The 22,076-nt window shown below is 40.6% G+C and overlaps 1 long non-coding RNA gene across 1 annotated transcript; it reads left to right on the forward strand.

Moving 5' to 3' along the window:
- Positions 1-3,427: 3,427 nt before the first annotated feature.
- Positions 3,428-20,650, forward strand: LOC144580615 (uncharacterized). Its single transcript, XR_013530529.1, has 3 exons — positions 3,428-9,170; positions 16,371-16,587; positions 18,395-20,650. It is a non-coding gene; the product is annotated as an uncharacterized LOC144580615 (long non-coding RNA).
- The last annotated feature ends 1,426 nt before the right edge of the window (positions 20,651-22,076 follow it).

Genomic DNA, 22,076 nt, shown 5'->3' on the forward strand with positions numbered 1-22,076 from the left:
AAAGGGAATGCTTTCAGTTTTTGCCCATTCAGTATGATATTGGCTGTTGGTTTGTCATAAATAGCTTTTATTACTTTGAGATACGTTCCATCGATACCGAGTTTATTGAGGGCTTTTAGCATAAAGGGCTGTTGAATTTTGTCAAATGCCTTCTCTGCGTCAATTGAGATAATCATGTGGTTTTTGTTTTTGGTTCTGTTTATGTGGTGAATTACATTTATAGACTTGCGTATGTTGAACCAGCCTTGCATCCCCGGGATGAATCCTACTTGATCATGATGAATACGTTTTTTGATTTGCTGTTGCAATCGGCTTGCCAATATTTTATTGAAGATTTTTGCATCTATGTTCATCATGGATATTGGCCTGAAGTTTTCTTTTCTCGTTGGGTCTCTGCCGGGTTTTGGTATCAGAATGATGTTGGTCTCATAAAATGATTTGGGAAGGCTTCCCTCTTTTTGGATTGTTTGAAATAGTTTTAGAAGAAATGGTGCCAGCTCTTCCTTGTGTGTCTGGTAGAATTCGGCTGTGAACCCGTCTGGACCTGGGCTTTTTTTGTGTGGTAGGCTCTTAATTGATGCCTCAACTTCAGACCTTGTTATTGGTCTATTCATAGTTTCAGCTTCCTCCTGGTTTAGGCTTGGGAGGACACAGGAATCCAGGAATTTGTCCATTTCTTCCAGGTTTACTAGTTTATGCGCATAGAGTTGTTTGTAATATTTTCTGATGATGGTTTGAATTTCTGTGGAATCTGTGGTGATTTCCCCTTTATCATTTTTTATTGCATCTATTTGGTTGTTCTCTCTTTTCTTTTTAATCAATCTGGCTAGTGGTCTGTCTATTTTGTTGATCTTTTCAAAAAACCAGCTCTTGGATTTATTGATTTTTTGAAGGGTTTTTCGTGTCTCAATCTCCTTCAGCTCAGCTCTGATCTTAGTTATTTCTTGTCTTCTGCTGGGTTTTGAGTTTTTTTGATCTTGCTCCTCTAGCTCTTTCAATTTTGACGATAGGGTGTCAATTTTGGATCTCTCCATTCTCCTCATATGGGCACTTATTGCTATATACTTTCCTCTAGAGACTGCTTTAAATGTGTCCCAGAGGTTCTGGCACGTTGTGTCTTCGTTCTCATTGGTTTCGAAGAACTTCCTTATTTCTGCCTTCATTTCGTTGTTTACCCAGTCAACATTCAAGAGCCAGTTGTTCAGTTTCCATGAAGCTGTGCGGTTCTGGGTCTGTTTCTGAATTCTGAGTTCTAACTTGATTGCACTATGGTCTGAGAGGCTGTTTGTTATGATTTCAGTTGTTTTGCATTTGTTGAGCAGTGCTTTACTTCCAATTATGTGGTCAATTTTAGAGTAGGTGTGATGTGGTGCTGAGAAGAATGTGTATTCTGTCGATTTGGGGTGGAGAGTTCTGTAAATGTCTATCAGGTTTGCTTGCTCCAGGTCTGAGTTCAAGCCCTGGATATCCTTGTTGATTTTTTGTCTGGTAGATCTGTCTAGTATTGACAGTGGAGTGTTAAAGTCTCCCACTATTATTGTGTGGGAGTCTAAGTTTTTTTGTAAGTCCTTAAGAACTTGCCTTATGTATCGGGGTGCTCCTGCATTGGGTCCATATATGTTTAGGATCGTTAGCTCTTCTTGTTGTATCGATCCTTTTACCATTATGTAATGGCCTTCTTTGTCTCTTTTGATCTTTGTTGCTTTAAAGTCTATTTTATCGGAGATGAGAATTGCAACTCCTGCTTTTTTTTGCTTTCCATTTGCTTGGTAAATCTTCCTCCATCCCTTTATTTTGAGCCTTTGTGTATCCTTGCATGTGAGATGGGTTTCCTGGATACAGCACACTGATGGGTTTTGGCTTTTTATCCAATTTGCCAGTCTGTGTCTTTTGATTGGTGCGTTTAGTCCATTTACATTTAGGGTTTATATTGTTATCTGTGAATTTGATACTGCCGTTTTGATGCTAAGTGGCTGTTTTGCCTGTTAGTTGTTGTAGAAGAGCATCGTTATGTTGATGCTCTTTAGCATTTAGTGTGATTTTGGAATGGCTGGTACTGGTTGATTCTTTCTATGTGTAGTGCCTCTTTTAGGAGCTCTTGTAAAGCAGGCCTGGTGGTGACAAAATCTCTGAGTACTTGCTTGTTCGCAAAGGATTTTATTTTTCCTTCACTTCTGAAGCTCAGTTTGGCTGGATATGAAATTCTGGGTTGAAAGTTCTTTGCTTTAAGGATGTTGAATATTGGCCCCCACTCTCTTCTGCCTTGTAGTGTTTCTGCCGAGAGATCTGCTGTGAGTCTGATGGGCTTCCCTTTGTGGGTAACCTGACCTTTCTCTCTGGCTGCCCTTAGTATTCTCTCCTTTATTTCAACCCTATTGAATCTGACGATTATGTGCCTTGGGGTTGCTCTTCTTGCGGAATATCTTTGTGGTGTTCTCTGAATTTCCTGCAATTGAGTGTTGGCCTGTCTTGCTAGGTGGGGGAAATTTTCCTGGATGATGTCCTGAAGAGTATTTTCCAGCTTGGATTCATTCTCTTCGTCCCCTTCTGGTACACCTATCAAATGTAGGTTAGGTCTTTTCACATAGTCCCACGTTTCTTGGAGACTTTGTTCATTTTTTTTTGCGTTTTTTTCTCTAATCTTGGTTTCTCGTTTAATTTCATTGATTTGGTCTTCGACTTCAGATATTCTTTCTTCTCCTTGGTCAATTCGGCTATTGAATCTTGTGCATGCTTCGCAACGTTCTTGTATTGTTTTTCTCAGCTCCTTTAATTCATTCATATTCCTGTCTAAGTTATCCATTCTTGTTATCATTTCCTCAAATCTTTTTTCAAATCTTTTCTCAAGGTTCTTATTTTCTTTGCATTGATTTAATACATGATCTTTTAGCTCACCAAAGTTTCTCATTATCCATCTTCTGAAGTCGTATTCCGTCATTTCGTCGCAGTCATTCTCCGTCCAGCTTTGTTCCCTTGCTGGTGAGGAGTTTTGGTCGTTTCTAGGAAGCGAGGTGTTCTGGTTTCGGGTGTTTTCCTCCTTTTTGCGCTGGTTTCTTTCCATCTTTGTGGATTTGTTCGCTGGTCGTCTGCGTAGTTGCTGACTTTTCGATTGGGTCTCTGAGTGGACACCCTGAATGTTGATGATGAAGTATTTCTGTTGCTTGGTTTCTCTTCTACCAGTCTAGCCCCTTCACTGTACGAGTGCTGAGGTCCGCTTCAGACCCTGCTTGTCTGGGGTGCACCTCTAGAAGCTGTGGCACAGCGAGGGATGCTACCAGTTTCTTTTTCTGCTATCTTTGTCCCAGGATGGTGCCTGCCTAATGTCAGTCTTTTGGATATAGAGGGGTCAGGGAGCTGCTTGAGGAGACAGTTTGTACTTTATATAGGCATTTAATTGCTGAGCTGTGAGCTGTGTTGTTCATTCAGGGCTGTTAGGCTGCTATGTTTGATTCTGCTGCAACAGAGCTCATTAAAAAACCCTTTTTTCTCTCAAATGCTCTGTGTTGAGGGGTTTGGGCTTTATTTTTGGATGTCCGTTGAGGTCCTGCCCAGCTAGGATGCAGACTAGCCACTTTTTGCCTGCCGAGGCTCCGCCCTGCTGTTGTGAGGCTCGCCCTGGCTCCGCTGTTCTGCTGTTCTCCGCCACACCCTGCGGCGGAGTCTCTTTGTTGTAGCGGGTTGCCTCGGCAACGGCAGGCTGCGTCAGCAGTGGGCGTGTATCTCAGTAGGGACGGGTTGCCTCGGCAACGGCTAGCTGCGTCAGCAGTGGGCGTGTATCTCAGTAGGGACGGGTTGCCTCGGCAACGGCTGGCTGTGTCAGCAATGGGCGTGTATCTCAGTTGGGGCGGGTTGCCTTGGTAATGGTGGCCGCCCCTCCCCCTCAGAGCGTCTCGGGCCATCTGCACGGGCCTTGTTTGAAATCGTGGTTTTGTTCGTCCCACTGGGCCAATCCTAACGCTCTGTTCCTGCAATCCCCTGGGCTGGCCCACTGATTAAGTCTAGCTCAGTCTCAAGTCCAGCCCTCTCATGTCTCCGGTTTCCGGTTCAACTGGGCACCCGGACAAATGCGCCCTGTGGGGAGCGCTGGGTAGGGCTGGCCGCCGCCACCCCGGCTACCGGCTTTGCCAGGCAGAATATCTGCCTGGCGTCCCGCGTCTCCTCTTCACTTGGTAATTTCCCCGTTCCGTGGGCAACAAAGATCAGTCTGGAAATGCAGCTCAGACTCACCTCTCCGCAGACACAATGAGAACTCCAATCCTGGGTTGTTCTCACAGCGCCATCTTGAGTCCTCCCCTCCACAATTCTATTCTCTATTTCCATGAGTTCAATTTTTAAAAATTTTGGCTCCCACATTAGTGAGAACGTACAGTATTTGTTCTTCCGTGCCTGACTTATTTTACTTAACATAATGTTTTCTGAGGTCATCTATGTTGCTGAGAATGTTATAATTTTATTCTATTTTATGGCTGAATAGTATTCCATTGTGTACAGATACTGCATTTTCTTTATGCGTTCATCTGTTGATATCCATTTAGGTAAATTCCATATCTTAATAATTATAAATAATGATATAATCAAAATGGCAGTGCTGGTATTTCTTTGATATGTTTATTTTCTTTCTTTTTGATAAATACTAGTGGGATTGCTGGATAGTTCTATTTTTTGTTTTTAAGAAACCTTCACACTGTTTTTCTTAATGGCTGTACTAATTTACATTGCCTTTGTCAATGCATAAGAGTTTCCTTTATTTCTGCAACCTCACCAGCATTATTACTTTCTGTCTTTTTGATAGCCATTCTAACTGTAGTGAGATATCTCATTGCAGGTTTATTTCATTTTCCTGATGATTACTGATGTTTTTTTCATATATTTGTGGCCTTTCATACATCTTCTTTTGAGAAATGTCCATTCAGATCTTTTGCCCAGTTTGTATTTAGATTATTACCTTTGTTTTTGCTGTTGAGTTGTCTCAGTTCCTTGAATACTGTGATTTTTAGACACTTTTCAGATGGATAGATTGCAAATATTTTCTTCCATTCTTCATGTTGTCTCTTCACTTTGTTGGTAGTTTACTTTGTTATGAAGAAACTTTAATTTTAATATAGTCTCATTTGTCTATTTTTTACTGTGCTTTTGATGTTTTAGTCACCGCATCTTTGCCTAGACAATGTACTGAAACATTTCCCCTATGTTCTTCTCTAGTAGTTCTATGATTTTGGGTCTTATGTTTGTCTATAATCCATTTAGAGTAGATTTCTGTATATGGTAAAACATAGAGATCTAGTTTCATTCTTCTGATATTCAGTGTCCTCACCCTTACTTGTGTAGGAAATTGGTTAGAATTGTGGGAGATGGAAGGCCAGAAGGTTTTGCAAAAGCCTGGGAAGAAGGTTTCCTTCAATCAATGGTGCTCTATACCCATTTTCTTAGCTCCAGAGAAGTCCCTGGACAGTTGCATGCCCCCATCTTTAAGGTCAGGGATGTCCAATCTTATGGCTTCTCAGGACCACATAGGAAGAATAATTATTTTGGGCCACACATAGAACACACTAACACTAATGATAGCTGATGAGCTAAAAAAAATGGCAAAAAAAATCTCAGAATGTTTTAAGAAAGTTTACAAATATGTGTTGGGCCACATTCAAAGTCTTCCTGGGCCACATGCAGGTCATGGGCCCCGGACAAGCTTGCTTTAGGGGCAGTCTGAGCCAAAGGTTATTCCTATAAATGTCCAGGGACCTGCTGATTCCCTGTGCTTGGAAGGGTCCGACTGGGATGTGGGGTATGTCTGCAGGTATTTGTAGATGCTGTGGGTCAAGAGTGAAAGTTTCTTGGGCAGGGTGGGTGGTGCCATGGGTGTGCAGCTGGTGTGGTGCCCACAGCCTGGAGTTTTTTTGCTCAGCAGTTGGCTTTGAGGACCATTCAGCTCATGTTCACTTGACCAGGTTTTCTGTGATACATGCTTTTAGGTAAGGCCTGACCAGCTAGTTTTGTCCCAAGCCTTCTGCACCCAAATCTTTGGGCTTATGTGTTCCAGGCCACAGGTTTTTCTTGGATGGAGGCTGTGGCCAGCCAACAGGCTATGGTTTTCCAAGACCAGTCTTGCAGAAGGAGGCACATCCAGTTCCCGTGCCAGCACATGAACCTGTGCCTCATTCTTCTCAGTGTTCTGAGAGTGGGGAGCACCACCTCAACTTGAGCTCAGGCCACAGATACCAGCTTAATGCCCCTTGACTGTGCACTCAAACCCTGGGAAGCTGGGATGGGTCTTGTATTTATATTCTCTGGTACCTCAGGGTCAAGCTCTGGCTGTTCTGGAGCAGGCAAACTGCTTTCAGGCTGAGTAGAAAAACACTCAGATGAGGCAGTTGAGGCTGTGCTATGTGTACACCCTTGAGAGAGCAATGAGGCAGGAACTGGGGAAGGGAGTGGCACACAAGGAGGTGTGCAGATCAGATGCACTTCAGGCCCTCTGAAAAGGCAGCCTGCTATCTCCTGGTCTGGCTGTCAGGAGGTGGTAGACTGACTCAGAAAGATGGTGAGCCTTGGGTGATGGGTATTTATTGTCATATTTTCCTGCAGCTGCCTCATGCATGAAGCCTTTTGGGCTCCATGCATGTTCAAGCTCTGCCTCTCCCTATGCTCTTGGAAGTTCCCCCTGCCAATTCAAATGTCTGTGTGTGTTATGGGATCTCTTGTAGCTGGAATCTCAGAGGTCCATGGGAGGAGTATGTGACCTATAGTTTCTTCACTCTTTCCTTCCTTAGATCCAATTCTGGACCAAAAGCTGGTCCAGGTGACTGGTGACTCCATCTTGCTTCCTAGCTTCCTTCCTCTTCAACCTCAGTGTCTGCATTGCCTCTCCATTTATTTTGAGTGCTTTTTTTCCTCAAGGTTCTGTTCAAAGTGTGATGGTTTGCTCAATATTTTGTTTTCTGTCTGTGGAAGAGCTGTTTCCTGGCTGCATCCAGTTGACCATCTTGTCCCTCAGCTAAAAAATAATTTATATTTTCATATGGTTTGCCTCTCTTTCCCAACCCAAATCTCATCTCAAATTATAATCCCCATGTGTAGAAGGAGAGACCTATAATCCCCACATGTTAAGGGAGGGACTTGATTGGATCATGGGGGCAGTTTTCTCCATGCTCTTCTCATGATAGTGAGTGAGTTCTCACATGATCTGGTGGTTTTATAAGGGTCTCTTTCTCCTTCACTTTCTCCTCTTTCTCCTGCCACCCATATAAGTAAGATGTGCCTGCTTCCTTTTCTGCTGCGATTGTAAGTTTCCTTAGGCCTCCCCAGCTATGCAGAACTGTGAGTCGATTAAACCTATTTTTTCATACATTTTACTCATTCTTGGGTAGTATATTTATAGCAGTGTGAAAATGGACTAATACATATTTTAGGAGATATCATATGTAACCCATCAATTCCTTCAGGTAGTATTTTAACAATATTCTTTAAATTCATGAGCATGGGATATATTTCCATTTGTATTTGTCCTCTATCATTTCTTTCATCAGTGTTTCATAGTTTTTCTTACAGGGAAGCTCTGTCACCCCCTTGGTTAAACTTGCTCCTGCGTAGTATTTTATTATTTTTTAGCTGTTGTAATTGGTATTCATTTCTAGTTTTATTCCATTGCAGTTTGAGAAGATGCTTAATACGATTTCAAGTTTTTAAAATTTGCTTAGACTTGTTTTCTGGTCTAATATATGGTCTATCCTGGAGAATGTTCTATGTGCCCATGAGAAGAATGTGTACTCTGCAGCAATTTGAGGAAATGTTCTGAGAGTTTCTTTGAGGAGTTTAGGTTGTTCTATATATAGGATCAGGTCTTGTGCAAGTAGAAACAATTTGACTTCTTCTTTCCCAATTTAGAGGCCCTTCATTTTTTTTCTCACCCAGTTGCTCTGGGTAAGACTGCTAGTGCTGGGTTGAATACAACTGCTGAATGTGGGTGTCCTTGCCTTATGCTGGTTCTTAGAGGAAAGGCTTGCAGCTTTTCCTCATTCGGTGTAATGTTAGCTGTAGTTTTGCCATATATGTCCTTTGTTGTGTTGAAATATGTTCCTTGTATGCCTAATTTGTTGGAGTTTTTAATAATAAAGATTCAATAATTAAGGCTTGTTTTCAAGTCTTTCCTGGGAGTGATTTATTGGCTTAGGTCTGAATAATTTAATATGGCATCCCTGACACTCCTTTAGAAAATGTGGGGAATGACAAAGGATATGAAGAGGCAGGAGACTTTGTACTAAGAAGTGACTTAGACCAGGTGCGGTGGCTCACGCCTGGAATCCCAACACTTTGGGAGGCCAAGGCGGGTGGCTCATGATGTCAGGAGTTCAAGACCAGCCTGGCTAACATCTCTACTAAAAATACAAAACCCCATTTGTGAAATCCTATCTCTACTAAAAATACAAAAAATTAGCTGGACACAGTGGCAGATGCCTATAATCTCAGCTACTTGGGAGGCTAAGGCAGGAGAATCTCTTGACCCTCGGAGGTGGAGGATGCAGTGAGCCGAGACCATGCCACTGTACTCCAGTCTGGGCAACAGAGCAAAACTCCATGTCAAAAACAAAAAGTGACTTAGAACCATTTTAAAGAGGAAATACATTAAACAATTAGGAAAACGAAAGCCTACTGTCACGTAAAAATGTATGGCAAAGATGATGTGAGTAAAACCTATTTTTGTAATTCCTTTTGGTTTTAAATTTGTTTTTGATTTTCTAAGTAATTCAAGGATCCATATTTTAAGAAACTACTATGCTATAGGTAACATTTTATTGCAACTGAATCTATTTAAAAAATTATTCTTTTTATGTTAGGCTATTCTAAGTCTTCTTTCTCCATTACCAAACCACATTATTTTACTTACACGGACCGATCTTATGGAAGCAGTGGAAACTGCATCTTCAGACGGTCTACATGTAGATGAAGAGATTAAAGTTCTTCTGCAGGCATTATTATCTCTAGAAACAATGGAAAACAAACATGAAACACTGCAGAAGGATGAGGAGAAGTTGGAAGAACTAGTAAACCTCAAAAGTTACATGGAAATGAATATGTGAGAACATAGTCCATTGAAACGCTGTAAACAGGAGGATGAAGAAAGAGCAAGTCAAGAGATAGCAGAATAATTAGAAAACATCCGTCAATTTATACAGGTTAGTTTGTTTATCTGTAATGTGCCTTCATTCATTACACTGCAAATTATATTTTGAATATATATATATATTGTATGTGTTTTTGCTACTTCTCTTGTAGTGATTTGGTAGATTTCTAGAAGGAAAGTGGTATCTGTTTCTCTCTTTAAATATTTTACTTGCCATTATTATTGTAACTAATTTGATCTTCCATAATAATGATACTCATTAGCGAATCATTTGATTACTAAGACCAGTTGACATAAAACAAGACTACTAGAAAAAGAGATGCGATTTAGAAATTATACTATACTCTTGAATTATTCTTTATTTTTATTTTTTATTTATTGTACTTTAGATTCTGGGGTACATGTGCAGATCATGCAAGATTGTTGCATATGTGCATTCATGGCAAGGTGGTTTGTTGCCACCATCCCCCCATCACCTATAACTGACATTTCTCCCGACCTCATCCTTCCCCCACCCTCCCTCCTGGTATCCCTCCTGTAGCCTCCCCCAATGGGCCCCAGTGTATGAAGCTCCCCTCTCTGTGTCCAAGTGTTCTCATTGTTCAGCCTTCACCTATGAGTGAGAACATGTGGTGTTTGATTTTCTGTTCTTGTGTCAGTTTGCTGAGAATTATGGTTTCCAGGTTCATCCATGTCCCTGCAAAGGAAATAAACTCATCCTTTTTTATGGTTGTGTAGTATTCCATGGTGTATATGTGCCACATTTTCTTTGTCCGGTCTATCATCGATGGGCATTTGGGTGGTTTCCACATCTTTGCTATTGTAAACAGTGCTGCAATGAAGATATATGTGCATGTGTGTTTATAATAGAACAATTTATAATCCTTTGGATATATACCCAGTAATGGGATTGCTGGGTCAAATGGAATTGCTATTTCTAGGTTCTTCAGGAATCGCCACACTGTCTTCCACAATGGTTGAACTAATTTGCACTTCCACTAACAATGTAAAAGTGTTCCTATTTCTCCACATCCTCTCCAGCATCCATTGTTTCCAGATTTTTTAATGATTGCCATTCTAACTGGTATGAGATGGTATCTCAATGTGGTTTTGATTTGCATTTCTCTAATGACCAGTGATGATGAGCATTTTATCATATGTTTCTTGGCCTCATATATGTCTTTGAAAAGTGCCTGTTCATATCCTTTGCCCACTTTCGAATGGGGTTTTTGGTTTATTTCTTGTAAATCTGTTTTAGTTCTTTGGAGATTCTGGATGTAAGTCCTCTTTCAGATGGGTAGATTGCAAAAATTTTTTCCCATTCTATTGGTTGCCAGTTTATTCTAATGATTGTTTCTTTTGCTGTGCAGAAGCTCTGGAGTTTAATTGGGTCCCATTTGTCTATTTTGGCTGTTGTTGCCAATGCTTTTGGTGTTTTAGGCATAAAGTCCTTGCCTATGCCTACATCCTGAAAGGTTTTGCCTAGGTCTTATTCTAAGATTTTTATGGTGTTAGGTCTAGGTTTAAGTCTTTAATCCATCTGGAGTTAATTTTACTGTACGGTGTCAGGAAGGGGTCCAGTTTCTGCTTTCCGCACATGGCTAGTCAGTTTTCCCAACACAATTTATTAAACAGGGAATCCTTTCCCCATTGCTTGTTTTTGTCAGGTTTGTCAAAGATCAGATGGTTGTAGATGTGTGGCATTGCCTCGGAGGCCTCTGCCCTGTTCCATTGGTCTATGTCTCTGTTTTGGTACCAGTACTATGCTGTTTTGATTACTGTAGCCTTGTAGTACAGTTTGAAGTCAGGTAGCATGATGCCTCCAGCTTTGTTCCTTTTGCTTAGAATTGACTTGTCTATGTGGGCTCTCTTTTGGTTCCATATGAAGTTTAAGGTGGTGTTTTCCAGTTCTGTGAAGAAGGTCATTGATAGCTTGATGGAGATAGCATTGAATCTATAAATTACTTTGGGCACTATGGCAATTTTCACAATATTGATTCTTCCCAACCATGAGCATGGAATGTTTCTCCATCCGTTTGTGTCCTCTCTTATTTCATTGAGCAGTGGTTTCTAGTTCTCCTTGAAGAGGTCCTTTACATCCTTTGATAGTTGTATTCCTGGGTATCTTATTTTCTTTGTAGCAATTTTGAATGGCAATTCATTCTTGATTTGGCTCTCCTTAAATCTGTTATTGGCATATAGGAATGCTTGTGATTTCTGCACATTAATTTTGTGTCCTGGGACTTTACTGAAATTGCTTATCAGCTTCAGGAGATTTTGGGCTGAGATGATGGTGTCTTCTAAATACACAATCATGTCGTCTGCAAATACAGGCAATTTGACTTCCTCCTTTCCTAAGTGAATACCCTTTATTTCTTTTTCTTGTCTGATTGCTCTGGCTAGAACTTCCAGTACTATATTGAATAGGAGTGGTGAGGGAGGGCATCCTTCTCTAGTGGCAGATTTCAAAGGTAATGCTTCCAGTTTTTGCCCACTCACTATGATATTGGCTGTGGGTTTGTCACAAATAGCTTTTATTATTTTGAGATACATTCTGTCTATACCTAGTATTCAGAGTTTTTAGCATAAAAGGCAGTTGAATTTTGTTGAAGGCCTTCTCTGCATCTATTGAGATAATTGTGGTTTTTGTCTCTGGTTCTGTTTACATGGTGAATTTCATCTATAGACTTGTGTATGTTGAACCAGCCTTGCATCCTGGGATGAAGCCTACTTGATTGTGATGGATAAGCTTTTTGATGTGCTGTTGCAATCGGTTTGCCAGTACTTTATTGAAGATTTTTGCATCTGTGTTCATCATGGATATTGGCCTGAAGTTTTCTTTTCTTGTTGAGTCTCTTCCGGGTTTTGGTATCAGGATGATGTTGGTCTCATAAAATGATTTGGGGAGGATTTTTTCTTTTTGGGTTGTTGGGAATAGTTTCTGAAGGAGTGGTACCAACTCCTTTTTGTATGTCTGGTAGAATTCAGCTGTGAAACCATCTGGACCTGGGCTTTTTTGGTTGGTAGGCTATTAATTGCTGTCTCAACTTCAGCCTTTGTTATTGGTCTATTCAGGGTTTTGACTTCTTTCTGGTTTAGGCTTGAGAGGGTGCAAGTGTCCAGGGATTTATCCATTTCTTCCAGGCTTACTGTATTATGTGCATAGGGTTGTTTGTAGTAATCTCTGATGGTAGTTTGTATTTCTGTGGAATCTGTGGTGATATCCTTTTTATCATTTTTAATGCATCTATTTGATTCTTCTCTTTTTTCTTTTTTATTAATCTGGCTAGTGGTCTGTCTGTTTTTGTTGATCTTTTCAAAAAACCAGCTTCTGAATTTATTGATTTTTTGATGGGTTTTTTTGTGTCTCTATCTCCTTCATATCTGCTCTGATCTTAGTTATTTTTTGTCTTCTGCTAGCTTTTGAGTTTTTTTTATCGTGATCCTCTACCTCTTTCAGTTTTGATGACAGGGTGTCAATTTTAGATCTTTTCTTGTTTCTCATGTGGGCATGTATTGCTATAAGTTTCCCTCTAGACACTGCTTTGAATGTGTCCCAGAGATTCTGGGTACATCTGTCCTTGTTCTCATGGTTTAGAAGAACATCTTTATTTATGCCCTCATTTTATTGTTTATCCAGTCAACATTCAGGAGCCACTTGTTCAGTGTCCATGAAGCTGTGCAGTTCTGAGTTAGTTTCTTAATCCTGAGATCTAATTCAGTTGCACTGTGATCTGAGAGACTATTTGTTGTGATTTCTGTATTTTTGCATTTGCTGAGTAGTGATTTACTTCCAATTATGTGGTCAATTTTAGAGTAAGTGCAATGTGGTGCTGAGAAGAATGTATATTCTGTGGCAGTGGGGTGGAGAGTTCTGTAGATGTCTATTAGGTCAGCTTATTCCAGTTCTTTGTTCAAGTCCTATATATCCTTTTTGATTTTCTGTTTTGTTGATTGGTCTAACATTGACAGTGAAGTGTTAAAGTCTCCCATTATTATTGTGTGGGAGTCTAAGTCTCTTTGTAAGTCATTTAGAACTTGCTTTATGTATCTGGGTGATCCTGTATTAGGGACATATGTATTTAGAATAGTTAGCTCTTGATTTTGTATTGATCCTTTCACCATTATGTAGTGTCCTTTGTCTCTTCTGATCTTTGGTGGTTCAAAGTTGATTTTAGGCTGGGCGTGATGGCTCAAGCCTGTAATCCCAGCACTTTGGGAGGCCAAGGCAGGTGAGAAGAATGGATCACAAGGTCAAGAGATCGAGACCATTCTGGTCAAGTTGGTGACACCCCGTCTCTACTAAAAATACAAAAAAATTAGCTGGGCATGGTGGCATGTGCCTGTAACCCCAGCTACTCAGGAGGGTGAGGCAGAATTGCCTGAACCCAGGAGGCAGAGGTTGCAGTGAGCTGAGATCGTGCCATTGCACTCCAGCCTGGGTAACGAGTGAAACTCCATCTCCAAAAAAAAAAAAAAAAAGTTGATTTTATCTGAGACTAAAATTGCAACCCCTGCTTTTTTTCCCTCTGCATTTGCTTGGTAGATTTCTTCTATCACTTTATTTTTAGTCTGTGTGTTTCTTGGCATGTAAAATGGGTCTTCTGAATACAGCACACTGATGGGTTTTGACTTTTTACCCAGTTTACCAGTCTGTGTCTTTTGATTGTGGCATTAGGCCATTTACATTTAAAGTTAATATTGTTATGTGTGAATTTGATCCTGCCATTTTTTTTGCTGGTTGCTTTGTTTTTCCCATTGGTTGACATAGTTTTCTCATTGCCTCATTAGTCTATACCATGTGGTTCGTTTTTGCAGTGGGTGATACTGGATATCATTTTCTGTGTTTAGTGCTTCCTTCAGTAGCTCTTGTAGGGGGCAGGCCTGGTGGTGATGAAATCTCTCAGTAATTGCTTGTCCATAAAGGATTTTATTTCTCCTTCACTTATGAAGTTTAGTTTGGCTGGATATGAGATTCTGGGTTGAATGTTCTTTTTTTTTTTTTGAGAAGGAGTTTCGCTCTTGTTACCCAGGCTGGAGTGTGCAATGGTGCGATCTCGGCTCACCACAACCTCTGCCTCCTGGGTTCAAGCAATTCTCCTGCCTCAGCCTCCTGAGTAGCTGGGATTACGGGCACACACCACCATGCCCAGCTAATTTTTTGTTTTTTTAGTAGAGACGGGGTTTCACCAAGTTGACCAGGATGGTCTCGATCTCTTGACCTCGTGATCCACCCGCCTCAGCCTTTCAAAGTGCTGGGATTACAGGCTTGAGCCACCGCACCCGGCCTGAATGTTCTTTTCTTTAAGAATGTTGAATATTGGTCCCCATTCTACTCTGACTTGTAGGGTTTCTGCTGAGAGATCTGCTGTGAGTCTGATGGCTTTCCTTTGTGGGTTACCAGAACTTTCTGTCTGGCTGCCCTGAGCATTTTTTCCTTCATTTCAACCCTGGTGAATCTGACAATTATGTGCCTTGGGGTTGCTCTTTTTGAGAAGTATCTCTGTGGTGTTTTTTGTATTTCCTGTATTTGAATGTTGGCCTGCTTCATTAGGTTGGGGAAGTTCTCCTGGATAATATTTTGAAGTGTTTTCCAGCTTGGATTCATTTTCCATGTCTTCTTCAGGTACACTGATCAAGTGTAGATTAGATCTTTTTACATAATCCCATATTTCTTGGAGGCTTTGTTCATTTTTTTTCACTTTTTTCTGTTTTCTTGCCTTCTCTTTTTATTTCATTGAGTTGGTCTTTGATCTCTGATATTTTTTCTGCTGATTGATGGATTTGGCTATTGAAACTTTTGTATGATTCACAAAGTTCTTATGCTGTGTTTTTCAGTTCCATCAAGTCATTTCTGTTCTTCTCTAGGCTGGTTATTCCAGTTAGCATTTTATGTAATCTTTTTTCAAGGTTCTTCATTTCTTTGCATTGGGTTAAAATATGTTCTTTTAGCTCAGAGTTTGTTATTATCCTTCTTCTAAAGCCTGCTTCTTTCAGCTCATCAAAATCATTTTCTGACCTGCTTTGTTGCTATGCTGGTGAGTCATTGTGATCTCTCTGGGGAGGAGAAGTGTTCTGGACTTCGATGTTTTCATCTTTTTTGTGCTGGTTTCTTTCCATCTCTCTGAGTGAATGTCCTTTCTGTTAAAGGTGGGGTTATTTCTCCTGTATGAGGCTCTTTTCTTTTTCAATGCAGGTGTCAGTGTGCCACTTGAGACAGTCTGTCCATTGTCTGCCTGTGGAGGCGCTGCTGGGCTGCCTTGGTCTTAGCCCAGGCTGCTGTTTATTCTTTGCCTGGTTTCCATACTGCTGGGGTTAGCCCTGCCTTCCCAATGACAAGCTATTTTGCTCTGTTAAGCTGGCTGTTCCTGGGTGGAGGATGTGTTAACTGTGAAACTCTCCTGGGAGAGGGACTCCAGTGGCTGAATCTTGTCGGAGAGGGGCTGTCTGGTCGTATCTCCCTCTCTGCTTTCAACTCTCCCTTCAATGGGACAGGCAGTTCCTTTTTGCGAGCTGTCTCAGTATTAGTCTAAATATCCACCCTGGTCTGCATTAACAAGGCACCAGTCTGGCCAAAGCTGCCGGCCTGGGCTGTTGCCTGGGTCTGTGACTCCAGGTGATTCTCAGGAAGGCAGTGTTTTCCTGGTCTGTGTACTGCCGAAGTCTTGGAGTGAATTGCTGTATCTGATTCAGAAAACTGAGGAGGTGACGCCCCCCTATCCTCCATGCCTGATACACTTTCCAGGTGCGGCAGTGCCCTGACTTGCCTTGGCTGGATGCCTTTGGGCTGCGTTCACTGCCTTTCTTTGGGGTTAATTCCTCTGTTCAACCAGTCCCTTTTAAACAAAACCAGTACCTCGCTCAGAGACATGGATATCACTCTGGTTCTGTCTCACTTGGTGGTAGCTACACTCTGGAGAAGCTTCCTTTCTGCTATCTTCCCCTGAATCTACTCGTGAATTATTCTTAAGTTATGTTGTTCAGTTTTGCAGAAATTAAATTCATTTTATTATTCTTTGGAGTGTTACATTTCATGAGTACTACTGTAAGCATTTCATTTTATTACAATTCAGATTAAATTATTAATTTAGCTGATACTGATAATCAGTATATTAACCTTCAATTTCTTTTTTCACATACTTAAAAATGCTCTCTAGATCACTGACCCAAAACAAACAAACAAAAAATCAAATACACAATAATTGTCCAGGTTATAAATAGTTTTCAAATGTACCCTTTCAATTTGTTTTAGACACAGAAAATATCTCAAGAAAAGGTACAGAGGTTAACAGAGGAAACAATGCTTCCATGAAAAGTCAGATGGAACTTAGAATTAACAATCTGGAATTTGGAATCTACAAGGCCAAAACTTTACAAGCAGACTACAATACAACAGAATTGAAAACATATGAGAAACTGTATCTAGAACAATTAAAACTGAGAGAATCTACATCAGATGAACTAAGAAAGTAAGTCAAAACACAGAATCATAGAAAATAAATGAAGCTCTTTACTTTGCCTCAAAAGCATAATTTTTAGTGAGACAGATTCATTAGATTAGTTGGAAGTGAAAGCTAACTAGATAAGGCAATTTTGAAAAATTATGTTAGTAAATGAACTTACCTTTGAAATGTAAATCCACAGGTGGATCACCTGAGGTCAGGAGTTCAAGACCAGCCTGACTAACATGGTGAAACCCGTCTCTACTAAAAATACAAAAATTAGCCAGGCATGGTGCTGTGCTCCTGTAATCCCAACTACTCAGGAGATTCAGACAGGCAAATCACTTGAACCTGGGAAGTGAACATTGCAGTGAGCAGAGATTGCACCACTGCACTCCAGCCTGGGCCACAGAGTGACTCCATCTCAAAAAAAAAAAAAAAAAATTTAATCCAGGACAATTTATCTTACTCTCCTGTTGTGTGTGTGTGTGTGTGTGTGTGTGTGTGTGTGTGTGTTTTCTTTTTTGTGTGTTTCTTTTTTTTTTGAGATGGACCAAAAGGGCAAGCCCTGCTTCTGAGGCTTTGGTCACAATTTTAGGAGTAAATTGCCTTTGGAGATGATTGAGTTCTCTTTGATCTTGCCTGTCTCCTCCCCAGAGAGTTGTTGCTCTGAATGATTCCTCAGTGCCAAATGCTTAATTTTTCTCAGATAATGGGTGAAATATACAAGGGTGGTGAAAAGAAATGCTTGAAACTGTCTTTGAGAGATCATTTTTTTCTGTAACTGGCTTACTAAATACAAGTATTTCTAGCTTTATTTTACTGGAGTAAAATTTTTTGGATTTATATTTTTGGGTATATTTTGGTACTCCTATATATTTAAGGAGTACCACATGATGTTTTAGTATATATACATAGTCAAATGGTTATTCTAGTCACGCAAATTAATATGTTTATCTTTTTATATAGTTACACTTTAAAGAAAAGTATTTATTTACTTAAAAAAATTTTTTTGAGACAGTGTCACTCTTGTCGCTCAGGCTGGAATGCAAAGGTACAATCTTGCCTCACTGCAACCTCTGCCTCCCAGGTTCAAGTGATTCTCCTGTCTCACCCTGCTCAGTAGCTGGGATTATAGGCATCTGCCAGGATGCCTCTCTGGTTTTTTTTGTATTTTTAGTAGAGACAGGATTTCATTATGTTGGCCAGGCTGGTTTTGAACTCCTGATTTCAAGTGAGTCTCCCTTTTCAGCCGCCCAAAGTTCTGGGATTACAGGTGGGAGCCACTGTGCCAGGCCTAAACACAAGTATTTCTAATGGCATTCTTAAGAATCTTCTAAGTAGAGCCATTTCAGAAGGTAACAAACATGACCTGTTAATCCATACATCATTAATAGCTTTTGCTCTTTCCTCCCTACTTTGCTTGAAATACTTGTTTGTTAGAAATCCTCTAGAAATACATGTACTTCTTTAGAACAATTTTAAAATTATTCCTGGGACATGACCCTTTCAATGTTTCAAGGTTCAATTAAAAAAGAACCTTTTAATCCAACTGTTAGGGTCAGCAGTTAGTCAGATATGAGCAGGCAGGAGGAAAGGTAGCTATGTGAAGGAATGCCCCATGATGACTCTTAAGATGCTCAGGAATCACTCATTCTATGGTTGAACTGTCAGAATTTGAACAGTACACATGCCCTCATACATTTTCAGAGTTAAAAAATGGTTTGTGGTATCTTTTATTGACTCATGGTTACTTTTTAAACAATGCAAGTCATTTAGACATAATTTGTAAAACAACAAAATACTCAGTATTTGTCTTTTGCAATCTTCACAGACATAAAAAAAATTCTAGCAGATGTCAATACCAGACTTCTTCAAGAAAAAGAGCAGAGGAAATCTTTATTTACTTCTCATACAGCAAAGCCAGCCCTGGAGTCAGCATGCAATGGAAATCTTAACAAAAATTTAGGTCTCAACATAACACATGTTCCAAGAGAAACCTTAAGGATTTCTACCTCAAGCTTGTTGTCTTCAGATAACAAAATGGAGAATGACTTGTCAAGAGTTAGCTGTAGCATCGTTGTTGTTGTTTTTTTCAGACTTCAGACATAATTCTTATATTTTTTGGCAAAATATTGAGTTGTCTAATTGACTTATGCATTTTAAATAAAGATCATAATTACCTGTGTTTTTAAGGAGAGGAAACAAACTTAACAGCTTTTTTTTTTAAGTCCTTGGGGTTCTCATTGTCAAGAGATATTCATTTGTTAACTTTAATCAAGAAATGTAACTAAAGCAGCACATTTTACAATTCTGTAAAAATTGCATTGATGTTGGATTTTGGAAATGGAATGGTATTTCCTAACAACTGAATGTATGCTTCAAGATGCTTTGGCTTGCTTTGTAATTGATTTTAGTTTGGTTTGGGTTCATAATGTTTTTAAAGATTTTTCTGTAGCATCTCAAGTTTCCCACTTCTACTCATATGTAAACAATTGGTATTCAAACACTTAACCACATATGGATGATTATTATGTAAAGGAATCCAAGGTAACTACTTTTGATGAATTATATGAACCTGTAACACTAAAAAATATTTTTTCTGTTTTTAAGTTTAAAGTTTTTTTACTTTCTTACATGAGTATATCCTTTTATAACATTTTAATATCATGTGTTGTAAAATGTGTCCATTGCTGTGCAATTATACAGCAGTGTTGAAATACTTAAAGCAATATTTGAATTTATAAAGTGAAGTTCACTTATGTCTATCTTACCATGACTTGAATGATTTATGGCTAAAATGGCAATGATATAAAGAATAGTTAGATAACAAATGTGAGCAGACAGAATCCAGTCTGTTCTTCCTACCTAGAATTCCATGTAAAACTGCACAGGGTTCCCATCTCCCTGGGACATGACCCTTTCAGTGTTTCAAGTTTTGATTGAACAAGAGCCTTTCAATTCAACTATTAGGGTAGGCAGTTATGAGCAGGCAGGAGGAACTGTTAGGGTAGTCAGATATGAGCGGGCAGGAGGAAAGGTAGCTATGTGGGAAGAAACGCCCCAGAACGACTCTTAAGATGATCAGTAATCACTCATTCCATGGTTGAACTGTCAGAATGTGTTAACTACATTCTGATAAAGAAGGGGAAAGGCAAAAGGGGAATTCTTAAGAGCTGCATGGACACAATGAATACAAATGTGATGGCTGTACCATCTTCCTGAGTGGCAGTAATGAGCAATGCCACCATTGGGTAGAATTTGTTGTGATCACTGGGTTCTGCACATGTGCATTAACCAAAAGTAAGGGAGGGTCTCCCAAGCCTGGGTGCAAATTGGGCAAGAACAAAGGCAGGAACCTAAAGTGAGAGAAAAGATCAAATGCAGAATGTATTGGGGCTGCTCCCAGCCTAGTCAGTCTACTCTTGTCTTAAAGCATGCTGTCACTTCTGCAATAAATTTTTTGCTGGATTTACCAATTGGTCTTTTGGCTGAATTCTTTCTTGCAAGAAGACAAGAACCGAGGACACTTTCTGGAACTCCAGTCTTGGCAACGTCTCTTGGTGCTGTGACTCGCATCCTGTCATGAGGTAAGGGCTGTGCTCCCTGCTGTCTCCTCTCACATATCTGCTCCTATCCAGCATAGTCTATGAGAATGCTGAGCATGCCGATTAAGCTCCTTGGCATCTCTGCTTTGTGTGCTCAGCTAGCACTTCCACCCAACGCCCAAGAGAGCTCCTCCAAGCACAGAATGCTTTCTTCTTGACAGAGACCCTAAGGCTTCTGATTACTTCCACATTCACACAACTGACTTTTGGGGACTCCCACCTGTCTTTCTTCACAGTTGGCCCTGCTGCCCATGCCATCATGGCATCTCTCTCTTGCTCCCCATGCCACCTCCTTTGACTTCTCTCTTCCCAGATAGGCCCCAATACAGTGGCTTTTAGAATGCTTTGTCACCATCTCCTCTGTACTAATTCCACCTCCAGATGAAATTTAGGTAAATTTCAGGTGCTATGGTCTTGGTCTAGGGGTCACCTGGATGTAGCTAGTTACCCAATCTTCTCTCCATGTTCTTATCACTGAATTCTTAGGGATTTACCAGTCGACTTCCCACTTGTCTGTGGCCTTCCCCACTGTCCTTGACATGCTTTTACTGTATGCAGAGGATTATTATAGAAGGCTACAAAATTTAATTGGGCACAGTCATCTATAATTAGATGTAAGACCTATAGACCTGGGGCGGGAGGTCAACAGACCAAATGAGGGAAAGAGGTCACGGCTTGGGTGGAAGCATGCAGTAAGGGTGCATGAAGTCTGAAGCTCCTCACAGGCCAGAGATGCCTGGCCTACTGTAGGAAAAGGATGGAGAGGATGCTCTCCCCCTTTCCCAATGGATGAGAATGGACAGAGAGCAAGGATGTTCACTCTCCCCTGGCCTTTACTTCTCTCTGATTTTCAGATGGACATTCAACACTCCACACTTTAGGACTCACCCCTTCAATATATTTTCAACAGTTAGGACAAGTTTGATCCCCAGACATTAAAGAAAAAGATATTAGCTTTCTTTTGTAACTGCACATGGCCTCAATACAAACCTCTACAACTGTGGGAAGGCTGGCCAGAAAGTGGTAGCCTTAATTTTAATACCCACTTGCAGTTGGACCTGCTTTGTTGGTGACAGGGTAAATGGTCAGATGTGCCCTGTGTCCATGCCTTTATGGCTCTAAAAGAGGACCAGAATCTCTGCCAAAAATACAAACTGGACTCTGCCACTTTGGCTCTTGTGAGCCACTCAGTGGATAATTCTCCTATAAGTAGCCTAGGGAATTTCCCAGAAGAGCATCCTCAGCCTTCTTTTATTTATCCTCCCACTGAGGTTCCAAAGCCATTAGCCCCTGTACTCACCAGAGGAATAGGAGTGGGCACAGGAACACGAGGCTCCAGAGGCTGGTTTCAATTGGGAAAGGTCCTACATCTGCCTTAAAACGTTCAATAGGAAGTTAGCTATGCTTTGCATGACTCCTGCCACTTTGGCAAGAAAAGGCTTTCAATAGTGTGCAGATGGCTCTTTTGGAGAAAAGAATCTTTTTTTTTTAAATTTTTTATTGCATTTTAGGTTTTGGGGTACATGAGCAGAGCATGCAAGACATTTGCATAGGTACACACATGGCAGTGTGTTTTGCTTCCTTTCTTCCCTTCACCCACATTTGGCATTTCTCCCCAGGTTATCCCTCCCCACCTACCCCTCCCACTGGCCCTCCCCTTTTCCCCCCAATAGACCCCAGTGTTTGGTACTCCCCTCCCTGTGTCCATGTGTTCTTATTTTTCATCACCCATCTATGAGTGAGAATATGTGGTGTTTCATTTTCTGTTCTTGTGTCAGTTTGCTGAGGATGATGTTCTCCAGATTCATCCATGTTCCTACAAATGACACAAACTCATCATTTCTGATTGCTGCATAATATTCCATGGTGTACATGTGCCACATTTTTCCAATCCAGTCTATTATCAAT

The sequence above is a fragment of the Callithrix jacchus genome, chromosome 20 (assembly GCF_049354715.1).
Source record: "Callithrix jacchus isolate 240 chromosome 20, calJac240_pri, whole genome shotgun sequence".
Classification (NCBI taxonomy): domain Eukaryota; kingdom Metazoa; phylum Chordata; class Mammalia; order Primates; family Cebidae; genus Callithrix; species Callithrix jacchus.